We start from the raw sequence: 12324 nt of genomic DNA, 5'->3' as shown, positions 1-12324 counted from the left end.
GAGTAATCCTCCTGGTGGAAGCTAAAAACATCTTTAAGGATGAAACAGCACTGACCATACAAGTGGAAGCAAACATAAACAAATGGAACTACATCAAACTAAGAAGCTTCTGAACTTCAAAAGAAACAGTGACCAAAATACAGAAAGAGCCCATAGAATGGGAAAGAATATTTAGCCAATACCCATCTGATAAGGGATTAATATCCAGGATATACAAGACACTAGTAGAATTGTACAAGAAAAATCCTCCAACCTCATCAAAAAATGGGGAGAAGAAATGAACAGAAGTTTCCTCACAAAAGAAATACAAATGGCCAAAATGCACATGAAAAAAATGCTCCACATCACTAGCCATAGGGAGATGCAAATCAAAACAACGAGATATCATCTCACACCACAGAGAATGGCACACGTTGAAAAGAACAAAAGCCCCCAGTGCTGGTGTGGATGTGGGGAAAAAGAGACACTCTTTCACTGTTGGTGGGAATGCCCATTAGTCCAGCCTTTCTGGGCTGGAGCGATAGCACAGCGGGTAGGGCGTTTGCCTTACAAGCGGCCAACATGGCCGACCCGAGTTCGATTCCTCCGCCCCTCTTGGAGAGCCCGGCAAGCTACCGAGAGTATTCGATATGCCAGACACAGTAACAACAAAGTCTCCAGTGGAGACGTTACTGGGCCCGCTCGAGCAAATCGACGATCAACGGGAGGGCCTTCACCTTTACCTTTACCTTCTGGAAAACAATATGGACAGTTCTTCAAAAACTAGAAATTGAGCTTCCATATGACCCTGCAATACCACTTCAGGGAACATATCCTGAGTGTGGAAAAAAGCTAATTAGAAATGACATTTGTGCCTATATGTTCATTGAAGCGCTGTTTACAATAGCAAAAATCTGGAAACAGCCCAAGTGCCCTAGAACAGATGACTGGTTAAAGAAACTTTGGTACATCTACACAATGGAATACTATGCAGCTGTCAGGAGAGATGAAGTCATGAATTTTGCTTATAAATGGATAGACATGGAGAGTATCATGCTAAGTGAAATGAATCAGAAAGAGAGGGACAGATGTAGAAGAACTGCACTCATTTGTAGAGTATAAAACAACATAACATGAGGCTGACACCTAAGGATAATAGATACATGGGACAGATAGATTGCTCCATAGCTGGAAGCCTGCATCATGAGCAAAGGGATGAAGGCAGCTGGAATAGAGAAGGGAATACTAAGAAAAAAGTTGGCTGGAGGAATCGTTCTGGATAGGAGATGTGTGCAGAAAGTAGATAAAGGACCAAACATGATAACCTCTTAATTTGTATTGCAAACCATAATGCCCAAAAGTAGAGAGAGATTATGGGAAATAATGTCTGCTATGGAGGCAGGGGGAGGGTGAGAAAGAGAGGGTATACCGGGGATATTGGTGGTGGGGAATGTGCACTGGTGGAGGGATGGGTGTTTGATCATTGTGTGATTGTAACCCAAACATGAAAGCTTGTAACTATCTCACGGTGATTCAATAAAATTAAAAAAATAGAATTCCAAATTATACACTTTTAATATTTCCTTTATGATTAGAAAGTGATTAGTTGTAATAAATATTATTGTAACTACCTAAGTGAACTTCAAATAAGAGTGAGAATGCAATATTCCTTTACTAAATTTTGCTAATATTTACAATGCATTGTAGTTATCTCTATTGGTAAGCCTATTTGTTTGTTTTATGGTGGGTTAGCTGCTTCAGAATATACAAATAAATTTACATTCTTTTTAAATTAGGTTTTATAGAGAACTAAAAAACCTACATATTTGTTGGCAATAATTTAGGGTGCAAAGCAAACATTATAGAAATTGGAATGTGAATTATATTTTTTTTCAGATTTTTCATTCTAATTGTCCTCCTTTATTCCACACATCATGACATATATGGTATTCAGTCTCTGAAGCTTAAAAGAGGATTTCTTAGATGAAAGAGATCTATGCATTAGTTTTAATTTGATCTCTAGTGCTCACTGATCCCCAGAACAAATATTAACTCCTCTAGGGATGCTAAGCATATGAAAAGAAAGCCATTCTAAATTATATTATGTACTGATGCAATTTTTTAATAAGATTGTGTGAAAAATTGGAGACATCATATTTTAGGATGCTAGGCATATTAGGCTGTTTTCTTGGTAGCATCTCTTATTTAAAATTGTTGTTATTCAGATGTTAGTTACTGCTCCTGGTAGTCATAGGTAATGTTTGAATTTGAACAACTCAGCTTGCTGAGCTCAGAATCAAGCAAGTTTGTTGGAAATATTTGCTTTCACTTTGTAATTTGCAATACTGCACAGTCATTTCTAGTTTAGTATATTCATCACAATGTTCATTCTTTCCTATAGTTCCTAGATAGCACCGTAGCACTGTCCTCCTGTTGTTCATCGATTTGCTCCAGCGGGCACCAGTAATATCGCCATTGTGAGACTTGTTGTTACTGTTTTTGGCATATTGAACATGCCATGGGGAGCTTCTCAGGCTCTGCCATATGGGTGGGATACTCTCGGTAGCTTGCTGGACTCTCCGAGAGGGATGTAGGAATCAAATCCAGGTCGGCCACATGCAAGGCAAATGCCCTACCCACTGTGCTAAAGCTCCAGCCCATACTATATGTCTAAATTATAGAAACGATACCATAGTTCCTAGATACTTCTTGAAAATATAATGGAATTTTTTGAATATTGGTCATAAACCTTGTTGTTTATTCATCATTATATGTTCTTCTAAAATACACTCAAGTGCAGAGCTCCAAAGAGGTTTACTAACATCAGTTGGAAGTTCATAGAGTCAGAAGGAAAAGTATTAAGGTTATTTCTCGTTACCCAGAAAGCCCAGTCTGAAGGACTCAGAAAGATCTTAATTTTCATCCTAAAATGAAATAAAAGTGTCAGGTTTCTAAACTACGAGTAAATAGAAATTTCAGACTTGCAAATTTCTTAGTAAAAAATGGTACAGTTATTTCAACAACTGTTCTTTAGAATTTTTTGTATCTTGTGATTTTAGAAGCATTTTATAAAATGCACACATTAAAATAGGAACAATACTCTTATGTAATAATATTTAATTTTAATGAGTATAACCTGTGTTGAGCATTATTTTAAATGCTTTAGTGTATGAACTCACTCAATTTTTATAACCCTGCAATAGAGTAAAGATAGAATTCCAGCCCTATGTTACAAATAAGGAATCTGAAGCTTTATAGGCACCTATTCCAATGTCATGAAAGGAGTAAGTGACCAGCTTGCTAAAATCTAGCTGTTCTAGAATGCCTCATTATGCAATTTAATTTCTCTAAATCCATCTTATATACTGTTGCAATAAAATTTTACTTTTTCTGCATTTTAAATTGTGGCAAAACATTTTTTTAATTGCAAGACTATGTCAAATATCAATAGGAAAATCCAAAAATCCTCAGTCAGTCCAGAAAAGTATTAAAGAAATATGTAAATGGTTATGGAGATAGTTTAAAGGACTGACATGTGTGCTTTGCATATAGGAGCCCTAGATTTTTTCCCGGCACCTAAAGGTCCCTGAAATCTGCTAGGAATGACATCTGACCACTGCACTGAGGGTGAGTAATTACTGAACATGACCGGACATGGCTAATAAACTAGCAAAAGAAACCAGATACCTAATTTTTTTTTATGTTCCCAGAATTTATTTAAAGTACTATTTACTAAGCAAACAATCATTTGTTTTGTTCTTAGAGGTCTTTTTTTCAAAATTGGTCTGTTTCTATCTAGTCCTGCCAACTAATAAAATTCCAAGTATTAGAGCTTGACTATATTGTACTATGTATCACATTAAATAATTAAGAGTTAATCTTCTCTTTAATGTCTTATTTCTTTTTTTTTCTTTTTTTTATAATTTTATTTATTGGATCACCGTGAGAGCAGTTACAAAGCTTTCCGGTTTAAGTCTCGGTCATACAATGAAACACCCGTACCTTCACCAGTGCCCATTCTCCACCCACAAAAACCCAAGTATACCCCCATCCTACATCCTCCCCCTGCCTGTGGGGCAGATGATTTCCACATTATTCTCTCTCTACTTTTATTACATTCAATATTTTTACACCAGACCCACCATATTATTTTACCCCAATACTCAGGTCTGCTGAAAAGGCAACAGTAGACAATTTTTTTTCTATTGCTGGTTATGAATACCATATGATGTCACGTGACTGCAGTAGTGGCTGTGTGGTTTTGAAATTCCAAAATTTTAACAATTAAATCTGGAGGGATTTCTGCCATAACCTGCTGGGTTTCGAGCTTTTTTCCTGAGTCTCTTGGATCATGGCCGTTAAGCAGCTTGATCAGGAGCCAGAGAGGCCGTTTGTGGACAGACACCCGGGGTCTTGTTGGGATGGGGAGGAAAGGGCCGGCTGCACCCCCATCACATGAGCCCCCATGTGTCTCATTACTGCGGGCCCAAACCTCACTGTCCAATGGCCTCTGGCAGATGGCGTCCACTGAGCCACTAAGGGGGAACAGGTAGAGGGACAGCTACCTTTCCCCCCCATGGGGTGGCCTGGCAACAGTAACCCGCTGCATTCCTGCCAAAAGCCTTTGCATTTCGAGATTTGTTTCTGAGTCTCTGGGAACATGGCTATTAAGCAGCTTGATCAGGAGCCAGTGAGGCCATTCGTGGGCGACAACTCAGGGTCTTGTTGGGACAGGGAGAAAAGGGCCAGCTCCACCCCCATCCCGTGAGGCCCCACGTGTTTCGTCTGTGTGGGCCCAAACCTGACTGTCTAGTGGCCTCTCAAGGATTGCAGCCACTAGGCCACCAGGGGAAATAGGCCAAGGCACGAAAGCTATTCCCACCTGGGGTGGCCCAGCGCCTGCAACCCACTGCAGCAACTGGACACATTTCTGCCAAAAGACATTGGGTTTCAAGATTTGTTTCTGAGTCTCTGGGATCATGGCGGTTAAGCAGCCTGAGGTGGTTTGTGCGTGTGTCTCCCACATATCTAACTTTTGGCCGTTTACTTTCTCGGTAAACTTTGCCCCAAGTTTCGGGGTCTGGCCAAAGGCACAGCAGCAATTTTGGGGGTATCTGGAAGTCTGAAGGTGCCATCAGGCTTGATGCACTCGCCTCACAGGTACAGAGTAACCTGCTGGCAGCACCATACCCCCAAGGTACCTAATTTTAATGTAAAATGTTCCATCAGCTTATCTTCATAGTATTTTTTTTAATATTAGTAAAGATTTGGGTCATGAGAGTATTAATGATGATATGTTGTACATTGTTTTTATATATATAATTACTATGTGGAAAATATTACATAATGTAGAATTTTATCTGGGTAATGTAGGTATTATTTATTACTAGGAATATGTTTCTAAACAAATTTTGCCATGTAATTAACTATATTTGTTATAATTCAATTTGATTTCCATCCAATTAGTCATAATTGTATTTCAAGTTAATCATTCTTATTAATATCTTAATTGTAATTCATCTATACTGATTGCAACTATCCTGTGGTTGTTCACATTATTTAAAATTGTTCTCTACATCCACATAGTTTGCATATTAATATTAATTTTTTATAATCAACAGTATGTCAGATCTTAAACTATAAGTATTTTTATTTAGCTAATCCCTACTGAGTTTCAGTTTAAGTTCACTTTTTCTTTTCTTTTTAAAAATTTTTATTTCATTTATTTTTTATTTTATTTTTTTAAATTTAATTTTATTTTTATAAAGTTCACAATAATTTGTTACATTCAATATTACAACACCAAGCCAACAACTACTACACCTTCCCACAACCATTATTTCAAATATTCCCATTACCCTCAAAGCATGACCTAAGTAATTTATTTTGTAATGCTTATTATGAGTAATCTGCTAAAAATTATCCATTTCCTTAGAGGAAAGTATGTGAAAATTGTTGTATCTCATCCTGGGGCTATAAAGCCCTTGTATAAGAGATTACTAATATGTTGTTACAGGTTGAGCCTTGTGCGCTAATGTATATATATATGTATATATATATATATATGTTGCATTTTGATGGAAATCGGTTGCCTTCTACTTTACACCTGATCAAATACACTCATATACTTGGTATATGAGTGGCATAGAATACGAGATGTCTCACAGTAGTGAATGTGGCTGCATGCTCCAAAAATTCTAAAATTTTCAATAGGGTGACATAGCTGGAGTTAATTTTTTTGACTGAATGGTGACTTTGGGATCCGGAAGCAACACTTTAACTTATGGCTTTCTTCTGAGATTTGTTTGTGAGTCTGGACTATGGCCATTAATGTAAATTTATTTTTTAAAAATAAATCTCTTGGGTTGATTATTCCAACCCCACTCTTTATAAGTTGTTTATTATAAGACTTTAATGAGTAAGTGAAAACTACTAAAGGAAGAAGCCTCAATTTCCCCATACTAGCCACTGTAAGAAACTTTATTTCAGCTGTTCCCATCTACATTTTAAACATTCCTGCAGATTCCCGAGTTATTTCTGAGACTGAGGAAGTTTACTGTTTTCCAAGACTGTAAACTCTGTCTCTGGAGATTAGAAGATAACTGGCAATACATGGTCATATGATAAAATATATAACCTGAAAGTTCTTAACCAGACAGTCCCTACCAGTTAAAGTGGATATGAAAGATGTTGACCTTATTTTAGCAACACAAATAGTCTCTACATTAACAAAACATCTCTGGGAAACTTCGACCTTGCTTGATAAATAACACAAAGACACAGTTTTCTTATCAATCCCCCACAGAATAAGCCATACTTTATTTAGTTCTATACTAAGTTTCTTCCCTGCTGAGGAGTTTCCTGGCTTGTAAAGAGCCCCATATCAGATTAGAGTCTTATAAGTAGTCTTCCAGCGTGTGCCCCAAGATACCTTTCTCATGATTTATCTACCTTTCTTTCAGTCACCTACCAGGACACTACTTTTCTACACCCCTGTTGTCCGTACACACTCTTATGACACTGTCCTTGAAGACCCTCCGTTGCAGCTGTGCAGGCTTTTCCCCGAAAAGCTTTTGTTTCCCTGGGAGTGGTCAGAGGCCAGAGCTCCTGGGACCTTGTGGCAGCACAGCCCAGCCATGGGTGGACCTGGCCTTGAGTTAACACATAAGCAGCTATTGCTGAGGCTAGTGAGTTAGAGATCCAAAGTCCCTCTCACTCAAACCTCTGATTTTGTTCATCCACTATAATCTCCTGATTCCTAGAGGCAATTCACAGATCTCTTGGCTTAGGCTATTTTGCAGCAAGGGCTCTATGAAGCGTTCTGGCCTCCATCTTCATACTGATGTAGGCAGATAGGCAGATAGGAAAGGCAATGGCAATAACTTTCCTAGGAAGTGATAGCCCTGAAGTTGTGAAAGCAAACCTTGCAGAAAACAGGAACTAAGGCCTGATTAAAAACCCTCAACTGGTCCCAGCAACAGACCCAGAAAAACTCCAGTAGAAACAAAAAGCAGAGAAAGGAATTTCAAAGAAGACCAACACCACTTCCAACCCCCTTGGCAACATCCTTAGCAACAAACTTTTACCTAGATGGAATCCCCAAGTGGGACCAGGTTGGAAAATCCCTATAAAGGCCACCTGGAACAAAGGAAGGGCACATATGCTGCTTGAGCAAATGTGCTACTTGTGCTCAAATGGCCGAGCACAGGTGGTGCCTGAACACATGTGTTGCCTGCCATATCTCCCGTCTTGAGATATGTTCTTTTATGCTTTTATGTCCAATGCTGGAGCTCTTGGAAAAGCTCACTCTCTCTCTTGAGCGTGTTGTTCTCTACTCTCTACCACTTTCTCTCCCTCCTCCCCTTAAAAACCTCCAGATAAAATCTGTTTTACTTCACTGCTTGTCTACTCCTAAAATTCTTTTCTGTGAGGTGAGACAAGAACCTGAGAACCCTAGGTTCTGGGTGTTAGAGGTGGATGGGGAGAAAGTGACTTGCCTTTCTCCTCTTCCCTGCTTCACATTAGCCAACGGAAATCAACTATCTTGGCCCAGGGACTGTTTTTTGTTTTGTTTTGTTTTGTTTTAGCCAAGAGCCCAAAGCTAATATTTCATCAACCCTAAGCCCTTTTGCCTAACAACAAAAGTCTCCAATGGAGACGTTACTGGGCCCGCTCGAGCAAATCGACAATCAACGGGAGGGCCTAAGCCCTTTTGCCTAGCTAGAGTGTATTGCATCAGGCCCCCTAGACAACACTCAATCTCTACTGCTATGTGCAATGATTTATCTGGTTAGGATACAGAGATGGATCCAGAGATGGGAGACCCAATGATTTAACTAGACCTTGCCAGTTGATTTCCTCTTGCCATCTGGATCCTGCTGTGATTGGTCACTTATTGAGAGGACAGGACTTTTTTGTATTGGCGGCGATTCCAGAAAGGCTTTTTTGAATGCCTGGCGCAGGATCAAACCTGAAAGGAAGAGAGGCCACTCCCTCACCCCCAAACACACACAAACACACACACACACATACACACACATACACCAATTGGGTAGAGACTAGACACACATGAAGATGTTCAGGCACCTTCTTATTTCTACAGATGGGGCTACCACCTTCATATTAAACCATAAAATCTTAAAATCATTTGATCCTGAGACCCTCAAGGATAAACTTTATTATTATTTTTTCAGTGTCTTCTGAAATGTGATTAAAAATGGCCAAAAGAGGGAAGTATTAATTCTGCCTTCTGTCATGGATCAGAAATTCCCTGGGTTGAGTTATTCTGGGATTGTGCCTGGCAGTTCTAGCCTGGCAGAGACATTGGTGTTGCCTCCTGTTTAGGCAGCACAGACATCAGTGTGCAGCTCCACCAGGCTTGATTTTCTAGATAGAGCTATAGTACTAGGTGTTAGAGAACAAAGAAGCAGATTACGGGGACTGGCAATAACACATAAAGCTCTTATTTTGTGTATTTTTTTTTCAGGTTAGTCCCTCAAATGATGCAGGGACAATTGGTCTCAGTTCCCAGTCCCAGGTTCTTCAATATTTTCAAGAATGAAGATGTTGAGTAATAAAGGTGTTTGAAGTAAAAAAATACATTATTGGAAACTCAAAGAGAAAGAAAGCCTTCTGCTGTGGAAATGAACTTAGTATAGGACTAAATTATGACTCACTTTGTAGGGTTTGATAGAAAATCTGGGTCTTTGTGTTTCTTATCAAAGTATCGGAGGATTCTCATTTGTTTCCCAGGGATGTCTTGTTAATTTAGAGACTAATAATTTTGCTAAAATATTGAGAGTTCCCAAATAGGCGACACTCCATCACAGACCAGATATATTTTCCTCTATGCACTGTCTGTCATCTCTTAGTTTCCTGTGAGCCCAAGGTTTGGGGAAAGAACTTATGGCCTCAGAAAGAGCCCTGGAGTTTTCAGGAGTGTTTAAAACATAGGATGAATGCAGCTAAAATGAAGCTTTTTGTAGCATCTGGCAAGAGGAAATTGAGGCTAGCATGCTGACCCCTCCAAGTGTTTTGCTCTGCTCACAGCCCAGCCAGGCACCACCCTGCTCCTACTAAGATGGCTGGTGGTAAACCAGAAGAACACATCAACATAGCCTCACTCAGGACCTTGCGCACGTTCTGCTCCACTGAGAACTGAGGAGAGAACTGAGGAGAGCTGCTAACAGTGGCTTCCTTTTCTCAGGCAGCTACAATCAGTCCCCTCCTGATGGGCATGCTCCATAACCCCAGGCACGGCCACTTCCTGGTGACCCCTCCACCACTAGCCTCTCCTCTTTGCCTGGGCTTGGTTCCACTCTGGTAACTGAGGCCAGGTAGAGACATTGACTCCATCCCTCTCTCAACTGGGCAAGGACTGCCCCAGAAATTTTCCGAGGTAGAAAGTTAATATTTTTTAGCAGACATTAGAACTATGAGAACTGAAACTGGTAATGTTGGACAACCATTAGATTATAAGAACTGTGCCATAATTTAACTTGCCAGTTTGGTAAGATGCAATAGGAGTAGAAAGGTAGAGGTACAGGTGAATGTATTTGGTCATTTGGAATCTAGCCCATGGAACAAGTAATCAAGCAAAATATATAATGGGGTGACTGCAGGTGGAGATAGCAGCAGATAAAAAGAGATCCCTAGTCCCTCTCTCTTTTGTCCAGAGCCACTCTCTATCTGGCTATGCTCTCTTCAGACATTTTCTCTCTGGACCTCCTTTCTTGAGACTCACTCTTTGTACCCGTCCAGCAAACTGCAGTATCAGAAAGGGCTCCCTCTGCCCAGATAGATGGCTGAGGAGAGCCCAGACAGTGGCAAAATATAGTCAGGGTTCAGATGCCCAGAAAAGTTTAGATCATATTAAGCACCGGACTTTGACCAGACACACAGGGCCATGGTTGAAGATAAGAAAAGCTTGGGCAGGGCAAAGTCAAGTAAGGGACTGGTGACATCATACACTTAAAGGAGAGACTAGATATAGGGGAAGGACCTGGACCCATTTACTTTAACTGTGCAATAAACTTTAATTTTTATTCTTTCAAATTTTTAGTCTTTTATTATATTTATTCATTTTCATTGAATCACACTGTAAAACATTTATAAAGTTGTTGATGTTCAGATTTCAGTCATATAAAGTTCTAACATCCATCCCTTCTCTAATGTACATTTCCCATCATCACTTTCATTATGCAAATCTTTCATACAATTCTCAAGAACTCATCAGTGCTGAATATTCCTAAATAGTCCACTTACATGCCAACAGTAGCAGATTAGCTTGCTCTAGATCTCCTAAGAAACAGACTGAGAGCAAGCAGAATATGAAGGTCAATGTAGAAAAACATTGAAGAGTCTCAATTGACCTACAGCACTCAATTTGCTCTAGAGTCAGTTCTATTTTTCTTGACTCACCTTGACTACCTTTCTGCCATTCTTAGAGGGTCAGAGAAATAGCAAATCTATTGATGGGCATATATGTGTGTGTATATGTGTGAGTGGCCTCCTCTATATTTGTAGTTAACTCATCTGGTTGTCTTTGTGTGGGTTAATTATATTTATCTCTGTATTATTGGCCTGTTTACTGCAACATCTTTATGCATTCATCTGTCATTGGGTTTCTATGGCCTTTTGCACTACATGTTCATTGTCACTTATTATTAGGGAAATGCAAATCAAAATAGTAATACTCTATCATGCCACAACAGTGAGAATGATATGTATTGAAAAAGCTGGAAACAGTCAGCCATGGTAGTAATGTGATGAAAAATAAATGCTCACTTTTGGTGGAGATTTCCTCTGGCTCACTTTTTATGAAAAAGTGGATGGAGAATACTTAAAAACTTAAGAATAGACCTTCGATATAAAACAGAAACTTCACTTTTTAACATATGCCCTCAAATATAAAAACCTTAATTTAAAAATGTATTTAACTCACCTATGTTCTTTACAATGCTTGATATAGTTCAATAGCCAGGATATCCAAACAAAGCAAACTAAATATAATATTTTATTCTCGTTTCTCTGTTTTTATACATTACATTTAAGAATTACTATATATATATAAGAATGTCATAAATGTTATAACTGAAGAACACAAATGAAATAAAAGCATTAAAATGATTGTAAGCTGGTATAAATCCAATATAATTGCCTTGTAGGATTTCATATTAAATGTCTAAAAAAAAAACCCCAAATCCTAGCATTTCTACTATTCATTTAGCTATTGGGGGATGGGGGAGAAAGGAAAGATTGTTTAGGTGTCGGGAGCTAAAGAATTTGAAGGAAAATTAAAAAGTGAGAGAAAACAAAATGGTCTACGGTGAGAATGTTAATGATCATCAATTAGAACCTCCTTAACAATTCATGTCTAGTAATTTCTATAAACAAGATGCCATATTATCTTGTCTTCATTTACTTGCTATGTTATAAGAGTTTTTGTAAGTTAAAAAACTGTAAAGAGCCAAAATTTTGCATTATTCTGTTCAAGATATTTTAAAATTGCTATTTATCTGAAAAATAATTTATAAGACTTTAATGATTCAATCACAAAATAAAGTGCTCATGTGTTTCTTAAGTTTTCTTTTTATGATATCAAATTATAAACCATAGTAAATTAAAATATTAGTTTACTTAAGTAAAAAACAATTTGAATTGGACAGAGTCCAATCTATTTGCTAGAAAAGAAGCGATCTAAGGAACTTAAAAAATGATTTTAATTGGTAGGAATGGAAGTAAGGAAATCTTATTAGTCAAAAAAAACAGATGCTTTATTATTGAATGCATGTTAGAGGTTTTTCAAATTGATTACTTAATTAGTGGTATCAGATGATTTATAAT

The sequence above is a fragment of the Sorex fumeus genome, unplaced genomic scaffold (assembly GCF_029834395.1).
Source record: "Sorex fumeus unplaced genomic scaffold, SorFum_2.1 ptg000014l, whole genome shotgun sequence".
NCBI classification, from domain to species: domain Eukaryota; kingdom Metazoa; phylum Chordata; class Mammalia; order Eulipotyphla; family Soricidae; genus Sorex; species Sorex fumeus.
This window is presented reverse-complemented; position numbering follows the sequence as displayed.